Source organism: Scyliorhinus canicula, chromosome 9 (genome assembly GCF_902713615.1).
Source record: "Scyliorhinus canicula chromosome 9, sScyCan1.1, whole genome shotgun sequence".
Classification (NCBI taxonomy): Eukaryota; Metazoa; Chordata; class Chondrichthyes; order Carcharhiniformes; family Scyliorhinidae; genus Scyliorhinus; species Scyliorhinus canicula.
In genome coordinates this window covers 117,700,966-117,715,947 of record NC_052154.1, presented here as the reverse complement: position 1 = coordinate 117,715,947, position 14,982 = coordinate 117,700,966, and the positions used below count along the sequence as shown (strand labels likewise).

The following is a 14,982-nucleotide window of genomic DNA, read 5'->3' as shown; positions in this document are numbered from 1 at the left end:
CTTTCACAACAGCAAAACTGGCGGGAAACCTGGATCGATTCAGCAACTGTAGAGGGACTAGCACCGGCGCCATGTGGAACACAATCGATTCCAATGAAAAATGGTGCAGGATTCACCAGGTCCGTGATTGACATTCGGGAGGATGAAAAGCGCAGCCACGCCTATACATTACAATCCCCACACACACTCATCCCAGCCAACAAGATGGCACTGGTTGTGCTGGAGCGCAGCCATACAGCTGATGAATCGGCTGGGGTCAGAGCAACGGTGTTCTGTGTCCGTCTACCCCGACCCCACAGCCCACCTCCTGGCCATTCCCCCCCCCCCCCCCCCCCCCATATACACACACACACTCCCAGGCCAGCGGCGCAACTGTCAGCAAACTTTGGCGATGTTGGACACTTTCCGTACCCCCTCTCTCTCCCTCAGCAGCCATGACACCGCTTTCACGATTTTTAAAAACAAAAGTGAACCACGCCATTGTGAACTCGGCCCATCGGAGGCGGAGCATCGCAGAGGCATCGGAGAACAGCAGATTGGGCCCTCTAATGATATGAAAATGGTGTTTACTGTAAGTGCCGTTCCGCACCGCATTGACGCTGCTCTCAAGTTGACGGAGAATAGAAATTTGGCGTCAAATCGGCGCCCGCCGCAATTTTAGCATCGGAACCTATTCTCCGCCCAATCGCGTTTTGTGATTTCGGTGTCAGCGAATGGAGAATCCTGCCCACTGGTTTTGAGAATCTGTTTAGGCATTGGGCCAACTTTTGATGAAATATTGAGGGTAAATTGTGGAACCCTCGAGGTAGGTATGTCCAAGATTACTGGTGATACTGGAATGTAAAGGCAAATTTGTACTGACACTGTCTTTTCAGTGTAATAGGCAAAAATCCATTACTAACATCCCAAACTGTAAAGTATCTTGCCTAAGGGCTCTGTTTCATCATTGTTTCGGGGATAATTGCAACCATTGGTGCGGTTAGGGGATTATCTCATAAAGTTATCTATAGTCTATAGTTAAATGCCAACAACCATTTTGCTTCCCAACAGGCCGAATCAGTGAGTTATTCGTCAAGGCTATCGTTCGTAAGACCCCTTGATGAAGCAAACTTGCAATTACCTGTTATGATAATATAATACAATCTTTATTGTCACAAGTAGGCTAACATTAACACTGCAATGAAGTTACTGTGAAAAGCCCATAGTCGCCACATTCCGGCACCTGTTCGGGTACAGGAGGGGGAATTCAGAATGTCCAAATTACCTAACAGCAAGTCTTTTGGGACTTGTCGGAGGAAACCGGAGCACCCGGAGGAAACCCACGCAGACACAGGGAAAACATACAAACTCCGCACAGCGGCCCAAGCCGGGAATCGAACCTGGGACCCTGGCGCTGTGAAGCAACAGTGCTAAATAATTCCAACCAGCACAACTCATAAGGAGAAGACATTTAAAAAGGTTGCCTACACTTAATAAATTAGAAACGATTAACCTGAATTTGGGACCTCAATTACAGCCATATTATTACATTTCTTCATTCAAATACATTTATCAAAAGTACAATGTTAAATCATTAAAAAGCTATACATAAATTCAACTTTAAATGGGGTCAGGACCCCAACTCAAATTTTATAGTCTCTTCCAAAATAGTTCAGCTGGCTTTGGAAAACCATACTGCTTTTGTGGCTGCGATCTTCACTTTCTATCAAAACCAGCGGCGGGATTCTCCCGTACCCGGCGGGGCGGGGTGGCGTGAACCACTCCGGCGTCGGCCTGCCCCAAAGGTGCGGAATCCTCCGCACCTTTGGGGGCTAGGCCGGCGGGGCGGAGTGGTTTGCGCCCCACCGGCTGGCGTGGAAGGCCTTTGGCACCGTGCCAGCTGGGGCTGAAGGGACTCCGCCGCCCGGCGAGAGTCCGCGCATGCGCGAGTGCGTCAGCGGCTGCTGACGTCATCCCCGCGCATGCGCAGGGCGGGGATCACCTACGCGTCAGCCATCGCGGAGGCTGACTCGGCCGACGCGTAGGAAAAGAGTGCCCCCACGGCACAGGCCCGCCCGCAGATCGGTGGGCCCCGATCGCGGGCCAGGCCACCGTGGGGGCACGCCCCAGGACCAGATTGCCCTGCACCCCCCCCAGGACCCCGGAGCCCGCCCACGCCGCCAGGTCCCGCCGGTAAGGGACCTAGTCTGATCCACGCCAGCGGGACTGGCAAAGAACCAGCGGGACTTCGGCCCATCGTCAGCCGGAGAATCGCCGGGGGGGAGCTGTGAGCGGCCGCCGACCGGCGCGCGCGATTCCCGCCTCCGCCGAATCTCCAGTGCCGGAAAATTCGGCGGACGGCGGGGGTGGGATTCACGCCACCCCCCGGCGATGATCTGACCTGGCGGGGTGTCGGAGAATCCCGCCCCACTGATCTTCCATTCTACTGCAGTCATGTTGGCTTGTGGCGAAGGCATTTCTATTTTCGTCTATCAGTTTCTGAACGTCTTTTTGATCTGACACCTTCTGGACGTTAACCCACAATTGTCCAATTGTACAAATTATTTCATGGTATTCCCCAGCAGATGTTACTTTGGGGGCCTCTTCCGAGTCTACCATGTACCATATACAACAATTTACAGGGTCAAATGATAAACCGCATTTCTTCATAAAGTTTGAACGTAATATGTGTTTTGCCTCAGGATGTAAGTTTACTAAAATAGCTGGGTGATAACATACCATGTTTCCTAATCTAAATTTTCAACATTTGAGTTTCAATCCTTTCTGAGAGGGGCCGGTGAATCTACTTCATATTATTGTTCTTTTAGTATTTCCAAGATGGGTCCATCCCATGGGCTGTATTAAGGGTAGCGCGGGAACCTTCAGCATCCCATAAAAATTCAATTGGGTGGCCTCCTATCTCTCTTCTACGAGTCAACGGCCTACACTATCCCACTTGGCATTACAGACCCAAACAGGAGAGGCCTGACACCATCATGCACTATTCCTTGGGCCAGACGTGCCAGGGTAATAGTCACCATTTACATAGGTGCATTGGCTGACCATTTATTGATGGTCCCTCGATGAGCAATTGTGGCCTTCTGTTCTGTAGCCCTTGTGGTGGATTGTTGCGAGGGGACGATGGACAATACCTTGCATAGTGCCCCTTGCCACCATAAGTATAATCGGCTGTCCTTTGTCCCAGGGGTCCTTGGTGTCCTCCTCTTTGTGGTCCAGAGTTCGGTCTGCCTCTGGCCATTCCGCTATTTTTGTAGGTGGGGGTTCTCTAGGGGATCCTTGCTGGTAACCTTCTCTTCCTCTTCTCGTCCCTCATTTCTCCAAATGGGGCCTTGGTTCTGGAGGGTACTTTGTCTCGCTTGTTTTCCCAGATCTTGTATTGACTCCTTTTCCCAAGCTCGAGTCATTCTCCTAAGTATCCAGGCTTCATTATGAATTGGAACCGTGGGATTAAATAATTTCATCAAATTTCTTGATTCTTCTGAAGAATGGGTTACTAGGGTCCTTGTCCACTGACCTAGATGCCCATTTAAGTTGTGTGTGAGTAAATTTAGTCTGTAGACCGTATTAAAATGAATCCGCAACCTTTTTGCAAACGCTGTAGGGTGTTCTCCCTTCCTTTGTTCTCACTTGTTTAAATTACCTACGGGATCACCACTATCGCTTCCCACAGCTTGTAGGATAGCTGCTTCCATTTCGTCTAAGGTACCCCCTCACCCCCACACCGGATTCTGAGGGTCGGGCAAGGCTGAGGGAACTGTTGATCTTAAACACGTTAACAGCAATTTATTTTCTTCATTGTCATCTAATCCATGTAATATTCTTTGCTGGTTGGTTTTTTGAAACAATTCACATGGATCACCTTTTGGGCTGAATTCTGATATTTTGCGAGCTATTTCTGATAACTGTTGTACTGTGTACAGTGTACTATAAATGGTGGGTCCACCCACCATTTATGTCCTTTGGGTGGTTATCGGGTTCATCGGGATAGAAACTGGGAAATGATAAATTCACAGGTGGTCACTGCAAAGGAGGTTTAGTTGATGATGTTAAGGAATGTTTGCCTCAGATTAAAAAGGAAACCTAATAAAGTTGTAATAAAGTTAGACATGTGAAGACACATTGTTTGTGGCTTAAGAAAATTACTGGGAAGACAGAGTCGGTAGAACAGAACAAGCCTGTGGGAATTATTAAAGTGGGAAGAAAAATCAGTGGACGAGGTGCAGCGGAGTGTACAGCCTGTTCAGAGGTTGGTGGATAGGCAGGTGCCAGAACCTTTTGGGGTGAGGTTTAGTCATCTATATACAGTGGAGTAGGGAAGGAGATTAAGATCTGAAGGGATACAGGAGCAAGTTAATCTTTTGATCTGTATCTGTTGACCATAATGGATGTGTCAACTAGATTTCTGGAGGCAATTCCATTAAGAAACATCACACCGAAGAGTGTTTGTAGAGGAGGTAACCGATTTTATTTTTACGAGATATGGACTACCAAAAGAAATTCAATCAGATCAGGAATCCAATTTTATGTCGAAGTTATTCACAGGATTTATGGATAGTTTAGTAATAAAGCTATTTAACTCAATGGTGTATCATCCGGAACCACAAAGGCATTAGAAAGATAGCATCAAACTCTAAAGGCCATTTTGAGGGCCTAGCGGGGGGAATCAAAATGACCTATAAGAGTTATTACAGTCACATAGAGCTGTATGTGGGAATAAATTTGGAAGTACAAAAGTAATTAAGCATGATGTAAATGTAGGAAATGCTATTCCCATTGAACAACATCTATATAGGCTCAATCCATTAAAGTTAGAACAGGTACCAAATGTGACTGGCAGCATGCTTAAGGATGATATAATCGGAGTGAGTTGTATAGATGGAGCTCACCGATTGTAATGGTTCCAATACAAAATGGAACACAACGATTGTGTGTGGATTAGAGAAAAGTCAACGCAGCTTGCTCACCTCCTTGAAGGAATACACCATTGGACTTTTGATTCTGGACTCATGTGAAGCAATGAGTCTTATTTTGTCTATGTTTCACCCCCTGTATGCCTTGCTTTCCCTCATACCTATTTTTCTGTATGAATGCAAAAAGGACAGGGGACATGGTGAATGTTGTTCCTGCATTTTGAGAATCAAAAGTCCAATGGTGTATTCCTTTAGAGAGGTTCGCAGGTTGAAATGAAAAAATGAAAATCGCTTATTGTCACGAGTAGACTTCAATGAAGTTACTGTGAAAAGCCCCTAGTCGCCACATTCCGGCGCCTGTTCGGGGAGGCTGTTACGTGAAGCTGGTGTGGAGTAATCCCCTTTTTCGGTATTGCTAACCTCCACAATGAGTGAAGCACAAAGAGATGAATTTGTCTTGTCGTTGGCACTGGTACAGAAGTTCAGATGCTCCAGCAGAAAGAGCGGAAAGTGTTCTGACTTCTTATTTCACCTTATTTCGAGTTTGCTGTGGCGTTAATCACAGAAGATTTGATCACGCCAACATGAAGGGATTGGGAAGAATATGCCATCACTTATGAAGGGGAAATCAAAAATTTTTTTTAAGTGCCTTTCTGTTTACAGAATGGTGGTAAGGGAAGACATCAGTGCTGTTTAAATTAATTGGGGCAGCACGGTAGCATTGTGGATAGCACAATCACTTCACAGCTCCAGGGTCCCAGGTTCGATTCCGGCTTGGGTCACTGTCTGTGCGGAGTCTGCACATCCTCCCCGTGTGTGTGTGGGTTTCCTCTGGGTGCTTCGGTTTCCTCCCACAGTCCAAAGATGTGCAGGTTAGGTGGATTGGACATGATAAATTGCCCTTAGTGTCCAAAATTGCCCTTAGTGTTGGGTGGGGTTACTGGGTTATGGGGATAGGGTGGGGGTGTGGGCTTGGCTAGGGTGCTCTTTCCAAGAGCCGGTGCAGACTCGATGGGCCGAATGGCCTCCTTCTGCACTGTAAATTCTATGTAATCCCCCTCTTGTCCATAAGAAATACAATATCTGCCTAGTTCCAGTTTCAACGACCGCCCATTTAGAGGGATAAAATCTTGAAACTCACCAATCTATCACCTATCTGTTCACATAATTAGTGTCTTTGAACACTCACCAACTACTGAAGACTGGAAATAAACGTATAAAAAACAACACCTACCTCCCCTGCACCAAATTCCCAAGTTAACACTTGTCACATTCAATCCAAGTCACCTCCAATCTGTGCAGTTGCAAAGTCTGCTTTTATGGAGGGCCGGTGACAAACATCCAAGTTTCAACTGGAACTTCCTGCTTCAGCAATTAACACGTATTTCGGCAGCCACTTATAATTGGTTTACAGATAGCTGCCATTGACAGGCAGCTTCTGTTAAACTGGGGCCCAGATTTTCACCAGGAAAGAGCAAAATTCCTGGAAATGGCCAGCTAAGAAAAAGGAAATAACCCCGAACATGGCATGTTCCATTTTCACAAGGGCAGGACTGGAATTGGGCAACCGTTCAGGTGTGCACGGGTTATGGAAGCAGCTGACCACTTAAATCACCAGCTTCCACAACTGTAGTGGAATATTGGTTGGCCAGTAATGTGAAACCCGGAGTGTGCAGATTAGACCAGTAAACAGCTGGTGCCAACTTGGTGGATTTGTTTGGTCAGCCCGAGTACCCATTTGGAGAGGTAAGGTACACCTTTGGCTGTGATCGCAGATCATCTTTGGGAGACGTAAGGCACCCTCTGGAGTTGTTAAAATTGAACATGATTGTGCATAAGAGGTGCATAGAATCACTGCAACTGTCAAAGAACTTTAAGGAACTACCAAAGTACACTAGGTGAGTTGCACGGAGTGTGTAAGGGCAAAGAGTGGGGCTGCGAGACATGGGTTGGTATGAATTGGCAGTAAGTCGGCATGGGGCTATAAAGGACCAGGGGGATTTGGGGGATATAAAGAGCTATGTAGGGTGGGTAGAGGGATTATTAAGTCCTCTCTTCCAGCAGAGCAGGAGGTCACAACTGGCCCTCCAGGTAACCTATTTCTTTGCTTTATTGCCACTAATCCTCAGTATTCCTTATGTGTACTCTGTGAATCATCCAGTACACTCTCCTCTGAGTCATTGACTAAGCCATAAAGTCTGCATTTTTCTGAATGCTTACTATCTAATGTCAATTAATTGTGCATTTTGTTCAGGGCTTTCCTCACCCATGCCTGGGCCCTCAAATTAGAGTAATCAGTCTGACTTAGAAAAATAGAAACGGGGTGATGCACGATCAATTACAACGAGACGAGAGTAGAATGTAATCGAGGCTTTATTACACAGAGATGTGTGGTCTCCTACAGCAGCTGGCGAAATAGCTGCTGTTCGGAGAGCACACACATTTATACTCCGCCTACTGGGCGGAGCCAGCAGGCAGGAATCTACCCCCGTACCTGTAGTACAGGGGCCTTACCGTAATACCAATATATACAATATAATACAACAGTGGTGACCATCACATTCACCCCCAGTTAAAAATGAGTCCAGAGGGGGTGGTGGAAAACTATATACATACAGATTGGTTTTAATATTACAGAGAAGGTTACAAATTTAGACAATCGGGCACCTTGATCTGTCGTTGAGAGCGCCGCAGTGCTGGTGGCGACTCAGGCGTCGGCTTGGTCTTCGGTGACTCCGGGAGTGTGTCGAAAGCCTCTTCATCCCTGGGTGGGAGCAAGGGGAGGACGGATTGCCCTGGAGCAGGGGCTGCTGTGGGGTGCACTGGGGGGAGGGAGGGTGGCGCCGAGGCAGAGGGGGGGAGTGTGGGGGCCCAGCTGATGCCAGGTCCCTGAGGGAGACAGTGCCTAGGCGGCCGTCGGGATACGCTGCGTAGGCGTACTGCGGGTTTGGGTGGAGTAGCTGTACCCTCTCAACCAACGGGTCCGCCTTGTGGAGTCACACGTGCTTGCGGAGGAGAATGGGTCCTGGAGCTTCCAGCCATGTTGGGAGCAAAACCCCGGAGGTGGACTTCTTGGGGAAGGCAAAGAGACGTTCATGTGGGGTTTCGTTAGTCGCGGTGCACAGGAGCGACTGAATGGAGTGAAGTGCGTCGGGGAGGACCTCCTGCTAGTGGGAGGCCGGAAGATTTCTGGACCCCAGGGCCAGCTGGAAGGCCTTCCAGACCGTCCCATTCTCCTGCTCCACCTGCCCATTTCCCCTGGGGTTGTAGCTGGTCGTCCTGCTCAAGGCAATGCCCCTGTTGAGCAGGTACTGGCGCAGCTCATCGCTCATAAATGAGGATCCTCGGTCGCTGTGGATGTAGGTGGGGAAACCAAACAGAGTGAAGATGGTGTTGAGGGCTTTGATGACGGTGGTAGACATCATATCGGGGCATGGGGCGACGAAGGGGAATCGGGAGTACTCGTCGACCACATTAAGAAAGTATGTGTTGCGGTCGGTGGAGGGGAGGGGCCCTTTGAAGTCCATGCTGAGGCGTTCAAAGGGGCGGGAGGCCTTCACCAGGCTCGCACAGTCTGGCCGGTAGAAGTGCGGTTTACACTCCTCGCAGACCTGCCGGTCTCTGGTGATAGCCCTGACTTCCTCGATGGAGTAGTGCAGATTGCGGGCCTTAATGAAGTGGTAAAAGCGAGTGACTCCTGGGTGATAGAGATCGTCGTGCAGGGTCCTGAGTCGGTCCACTTGTGTGCTGGCACATGTACCTCGGGACAGGGCATTGGGGGGCTCGTTGAGCTTACCGGGACGATACAAAATCTCGTAATTGTAGGTGGAGAGCTCGATCCTCCACCTCAAGATTTTATCATTTTTGATCTTACCCTGCTGTGTGTTGTTAAACATGAAGGCAACTGAGGAGAGTGAATCTCCTGCCGGCCAGGTAATGCCTCCAATGAGTGCCGGATTTCGGAGGCATTGAGGGTGCGGGAAAAGAATGCCACGGGCCTGCCTGCCTGGTTGAGGGTGGCGGTCAGAGCAACATCTGATGCATCCCACTCGACTTGGAAGGGGAGCGTCTCGTTGACCGCGTGCATCGCGACCTTGGCAATGTCGGCCTTGATATGGTTGAAGGCTTGGTGAGCCGCGGTCGTTAGTGGGAAAACGGTGGAGTGAATGAGTGGGCGGGCTTGTCCGCATAGTTTGGGACCCACTGGGCGTTATACGAAAAGAACACCAGGCATCGTTTGAGGGCCTTGGGACAGTGGGGAAGGGGGAGTTCCATGAGGGGGCGCATGCGATCGGGGTCGTGCCTGAGAAGCCCGTTCTGAACCACATAGCCAAGGATGGCTAATCGGTTCGTGCTGAACACATACCTGTTGTAAGTTAGGTTGACGAGTGTGGCGGTGTGGAGAAATTTGGAAAGGTTAGCGTCGTGGTCCTGCTGGTTGTGGCCGCAGATGGTGACGTTGTCCAGGTACGAGAAAGTGGCCCGCAGCCTGTACCGGTCAACCATTCGGTCCATCTCCCGTTGGAAGACCGAGGCCGCATGGTGATGCCGAAGGGAACCCTAAGGAAATGGTAAAAGCAGCCGTCTGCTTCAAACACAGTGTATGGCCGGTCCGCCTCATGGATGGGGAGCTGGTGGTAGGCAGATTTCAGGTCAACTGTCGAGAAGGCCCGGTACTGTGCAATCTAATTGACCATATCAGATAGGCGTGGGAGGGGGTACGCGTCGAGCTGCGTGTACCAATTGATGGTCTGACTGTAGTCAACAACCATCCTGTTTTTCTCCCCGGTTTTCACCACTTCCGCTTTGGCTCTCCAGGGGCTGTTGCTGGCCTCGATAATACCTTCCCACAGCAGCCGCTGGACCTCAGACCTGATGAAGGTCCTGACCTGGGCACTGTACCATCTGCTCCTGGTGGCGACGGGTTTACAATCCGGGGTGAGGTTTGCAAACAGAGAAGACAGGTCGACCTTAAGGGTCGTGAGGCCGCAAAGAGTAAGGGGTGGTAGGGGCCCACCAGATTTCAGGGTTAGGCTCTGGAGGTTGCACTGGAAGTCCAGGCCGAGTAGCAAGGCAGTGCAGAGGTTGGGGAGGATGTAGAGCCGGAAGCCGCTGAACTCTATGCCCAGGATGGCGATGCAGTACCCCCGGATCACCACGGAGTGGAATCCGGAGGCCAAGGAGATTCCTTGGTTCGCGGGGTGTACCGTGAGGGAGCAGCGCTTTACTGTATCGGGTGGATGAAGCTCTCAGTGCTCCCGGAGTCCAGAAGGCAAGATATCTCGTGCCTGTCGACCTTCACCTTTGTCAACGCGGTGGCGTGGTTGTGCGGTTGAGACTGGTCGATCGTGACCGAGGCGAGATGTAGTTGGTCGTCGGCGGTTTCAGGCGACGAGCGGCCCGATGAGGTGCCCGACGGGCAGGGGTCCTGAGATGGGTAAGATGGCGGCGCCCACGGGCCCCACGTGTCCTGGGGCAGGCAAGATGGCAGCACCCACGGGCTGCACGTGTCGTGGGTGGAGCAAGACGGCGGCGCCCATGGGCCGAGTGTGGTCTGAGGAGAGGAAGATGGTGGCGCCAACTGGCCGCATGTGGGGGGTGCAGGGACAATAGCGGCGATTGAGTGGGCCTGGCATACTGCAGCGAAATGTCCCTTCTTGCCACAGGCCTCGCAGAAGTAGCACTTGGGTCCCCAGGGGTTGGTTGGCTGCCACGCGGTGCAGGCGTGGGGTTGGCCGGGGGGCGGTCGCTGATGGGGTCCACGATGGGGTGGCCGCTGGCGGGCCCCATTATGCACAGAAGGGGTGGGCTGTGCGGTCAGGGGCATAAGCTTGTACATTGCGTGAGGCGACCATGAGCGAGAGCGCTAATTTCTTGGTCGCCGTGAGGTCAAGCGTGGCCCCTTCTAAGAGGCGCTGGCGGATGTGGTCAGACCCTATGCCCGTAACGAAAGCGTCTCTCATCAGCAGGTTCGAATGTTCAGTGGCCGAAATGGCCTGGCAGTCACAGTCTCTCACTAGGGCGAGCAGGGCACGCCAGAAATCATCCACAGACTCACCGGGAAGTTGGTGCCGCGTGGACAGAAGGTGCCTGCCGTAGATCTTGTTGGTCTGCTGAGCGTAATTCTCCTTCTGTAGCGCCATGGCCTCTGCATAGGTAGGCGCGTCCTGGACGATGGGGAAGACGTTGGAGCTCAGCCACATGTACAGAATCTGGAGCTTCTGTGCTTCTGGGATTGGGTCTGGCGCAGACCCGACGTATGCTTCAAAGCAAGCTAGCCAATGTGCAAAGTCCTTTTTGGTGTTGTCTGCTTGAGGATGCAGCTGAAGGCGATCCGGCTTGATGTGGAGGTCCATCTCTGAAAAATCTCTGTGTAATAAATTGATGCACTATCAATTATGACGAGACGAGTGTAGAATGTGATCGAGGCTTTATTACACTGAGATGTGTGGCCTCTTACAGCAGCTGGCGAAATGGCTGCTGTTCGGAGAGCACACACATTTATACTCCGCCTACTGGGCGGAGCCAGCAGGCAGGGATCTACCCCCATACCTGTAGTACAGGGGCCTTACCGTAATACCAATATACACAATATAATACAACAGTGGTGACTACCACACGGGGCAAAGATTAAGTTCCAGCTGGAATGGGAATTGATATGTCAGATCATTTTGCTGGCTTGACAAAGATTGCACACTCCTGAGCTAATGAGCCATGCCTTGAGCGAACGAGAGAGGCATGAAGAGAGTAGATGGGAACTTAGTTCACAAACCCTGATGTGGTTCTAGGCCCCCAACTTTGCCTTCCCTATTTCAAGGGTATTGTTTCATTCCCAGGTTTCAAAAACAGCATTTTCAGAAGGGTCAAGCATCCTGAATTTGGGCAAGGAGATTCATTGCTATTCATTATGAGCAAATCCCTCCAGCAAGAAGACAATAAATAAATTGCAAAGGAGCTGCAAGTTACCAGCATCAATCTGACTGATAAGCTTAGTGTGTACAATGGTAGGAAGAAGCATTAAACTCAGGAAAGAGATGGGATGAGTTTTGAAGGGCAGCAGAGAGCAAAGGCATCCTGACCTGCTCACTGAAAAGAATGAGAGATGTGAAAGTATTTCATACCTTTGCATACCTGCTGCAATTATTGAATTTCAAAATGCAGTGCAGTCAGGTCATAGCGTACTCATCACTGGTATTGACATGCTCTAGGACTCTTTGTACAATGCATCACCCAGCTCATCTGGATATAAACTTGCCAGGCTATGGGGATAGAGTAGAGGAATGGGATCCACTGGGATTCAGTGCGGACTGTTTTTGTTTATTTGTCCATGGGATGTGGACGTCACCGTCTGGCCAGCATTTATTGCCCATCCCTGAAGAGTCAACCACATTGCTGAATCACATGTAGGCCAGACCAGATAAGGATAACAGATTTCCTTCCCTAAAGGACATGGGTGAACCAGATGGGTTTTTATGATAATCAACAATGGTTTCATGGTCATCTTTAGACTTTTAATTCCAGTATTTATTGAATTTGAATTTCACCACCTGCCATGGCAGGATTCAAACTTGAGTCCCCAGATCATTATCCTGGGTTTCTGGATTACTAGTCCAGCAACAATACCACTGGCTCCCTCAAGATTCCAACCAGTGGAGGGGCTTCCCCTGATATCCATTTTGATTACCATTGAATCCAGTTTAGCTAGGGCTCCTTGGTGCCATACACTGTCAAATACTGCCTTGATGTCAAGGGAAGTCACTCTCACCTCTGCAGCTCCTGTTGGTTCCCTCACCACCTGCTGCAGACCCAGTCCAGCCAGCTTGGTCTGTGGTGGTACTACAGACCACTCTTGGTGATGGACATTGAAGTTCCCTACATTGGGTACATTCTGCATCCTTGACACCCTCCGTGCTTCCTCCAAGTAATGTTCAACATGGAGAAGTATGATTCATCAGCTGAGGGGGGGGGGGTGAAACATGTTGAGGACTCACAGGGGAACTCCCTCCTGACTGTATACCACTGTCATTGTCTCTTTTAGAGGGGTTAGACATACCTAGGACTGGTGATGGTGGGGCATTATCTGTAAGGTATGATTCCAGGAGTATGACTACATCAGGCTGTCCCAATTTTAGCTCAAGCCCCCAGATATTTGGAGGACTTTGCAGGATTGAATTTGCAGTTGCTGCTTCCTGTACCTAGATCGACGCTGGGTGGTCTGATCTGTCTGCGTTTTTACCCCTTTGTGGTAGCTGGATACAACTGAGGCCATTCAAAAGTCACATTGCTGTGGGGCTGTGGGCCACCTGTAGGCCAGATGATGTAAGAGTGGCAAGTTTCATTCCCTAAAGACCATTCGTGAACTAGATGGATCTTTTTTACGAAAATCGACAAATGGTTTCATTGTATTCATTTAGATGTTTGATTGAAGTTAAACTCCACCATCTGCCATTTGATCCCGGTGTCCCGAGCATAACCCTGCCCTCCGGATTCCATGTGCAGTGACAGTACCACATCGCCAACACCTCCCCTAACCTTGGAAATGCTTTTGAAGTGCACCCAATGCTGTGATATGGGAAAATAATGTATGCTAAAATAAAGTAATTTTCCAATAATGTAGTAAGTTTAATACTTTTATAATGATTAGAAGAGAATCAGAGACAAAGATTTCTTTGATTTCTATTTTATTCATTCTATTTCTTTACTAATTATCGCTGAAGTTGTCCAAGACTGCAAAGTTCTAGAGAGCAATTTGCTTTAAGTGTCTCAATGCTGAATAAAGGAAGATGTGAAGGAAGCTAATCATTAGATGTATTCTTTCCAGTGTTCACTATCTTTGTTGATACTGTTCAAGTTTTCCCACTGGAGATCTATTTCAGGACTAAAATTTGAAAGACTACTCTGATATGTCTCTTCCTCTTGCCCCAAGTTAGGAACAAACCAGGCACAAGGATAAAGAGCAGAAATCACCATGTAAGCAGACTAACCATGACGACCTGATACTCGACATGTCGATCTCCAGATGATAGTCAACACCAGCAAATAAGCTTGCAATTAATTTCAATAGGGCCATTTTTTAAAGCATTTTGAAAAAAGGCCAATTTCTTATTAGACAAAGAAGCAGAATAAAAAATATTCTTTTTGATGAACTTGCATATTGAGATTATTTCCATAAAATGCAATTCTAATTGTTTACATGCCTATTGAAATATTTGGTACTTTACTTTTGAATGACATTCAGCTAATGCAAAGATAACCAATTGCAACTTTTCCCAATTTATTCCATTGCACAGAATATGAATGCCCATTCTTTTTCCATTCACTTGCATTGCATAGAATTCCAATGGAATGGACCTCTCTCTATTCATACCCATTTTATAGAATTTCAATGAACGAAATCTTCCTATTCATTCTCATTGTATGACAGTACAATGGAGTGAACGGCTTTCCATATATTACGGTTATATAAAACTGATTTTCAAAGCATAGCCTTAATTACAGAATCATGACATTAAATGCTATCAGTTCTGCAGGTTTTTAAAATCGGTACATTATATGCAGTAAACTACTGGCAATTAGCACGTGAAGATCAATATGCTTTTGTGTCAAACGTATTCTTGTGTTGAGAGATTACAAAGAACCCACAAATACTAAAAATCTGAAATAAAAAGAGGGAAATGCGAGAAAAAAACAGAGCAGGTCTGCCGGCTTTGGAAAAGTAAGATATGTTTATGTCTCAGACCAGATATACGAAGACAGGAGAGCCTGAAAATAGAGATGGAAGGCAAGAGAAACCAGGCAGCTGAGGAGCTGACTTTAGTCTTCAGTTGTAAAAGCCGTGTGAAGTGCTTGGAGCAAGTTTCACATATTTCTGCCTGACTGAAAAGTGAACCTTGGCAGCCTTCTGGGTTCATCCCCATTTCTATTTTGCGAGTAAACTGGAGGTGCACCACCTGTTTAAGGTAGGGAACCCACTCGGTGGGAGCGTTAGGGGTGGGAATGGGTGTAACTCAGGTGTTGTTGCAGATCTTTAAGGGTTGCAGAACGTTAAAGGGACATTTAATTGTTTAAGCAG

At 48.5% G+C, this 14,982-nt stretch overlaps 1 long non-coding RNA gene across 3 annotated transcripts in view; it reads left to right on the top strand.

Moving 5' to 3' along the window:
- Positions 1-14,056, top strand: part of LOC119971633 — a 34,926-nt gene extending 20,870 nt beyond the window's left edge. For 2 of the 3 annotated variants that reach the window (XR_005461881.1, XR_005461880.1), the window contains exon 3: positions 13,837-14,056. This is a non-coding gene — a long non-coding RNA (uncharacterized LOC119971633). The remainder of the gene's footprint in view (positions 1-13,836) is intronic. The other variant, XR_005461882.1, reaches the window with a different exon arrangement.
- Positions 14,057-14,982: the final 926 nt, after the last annotated feature.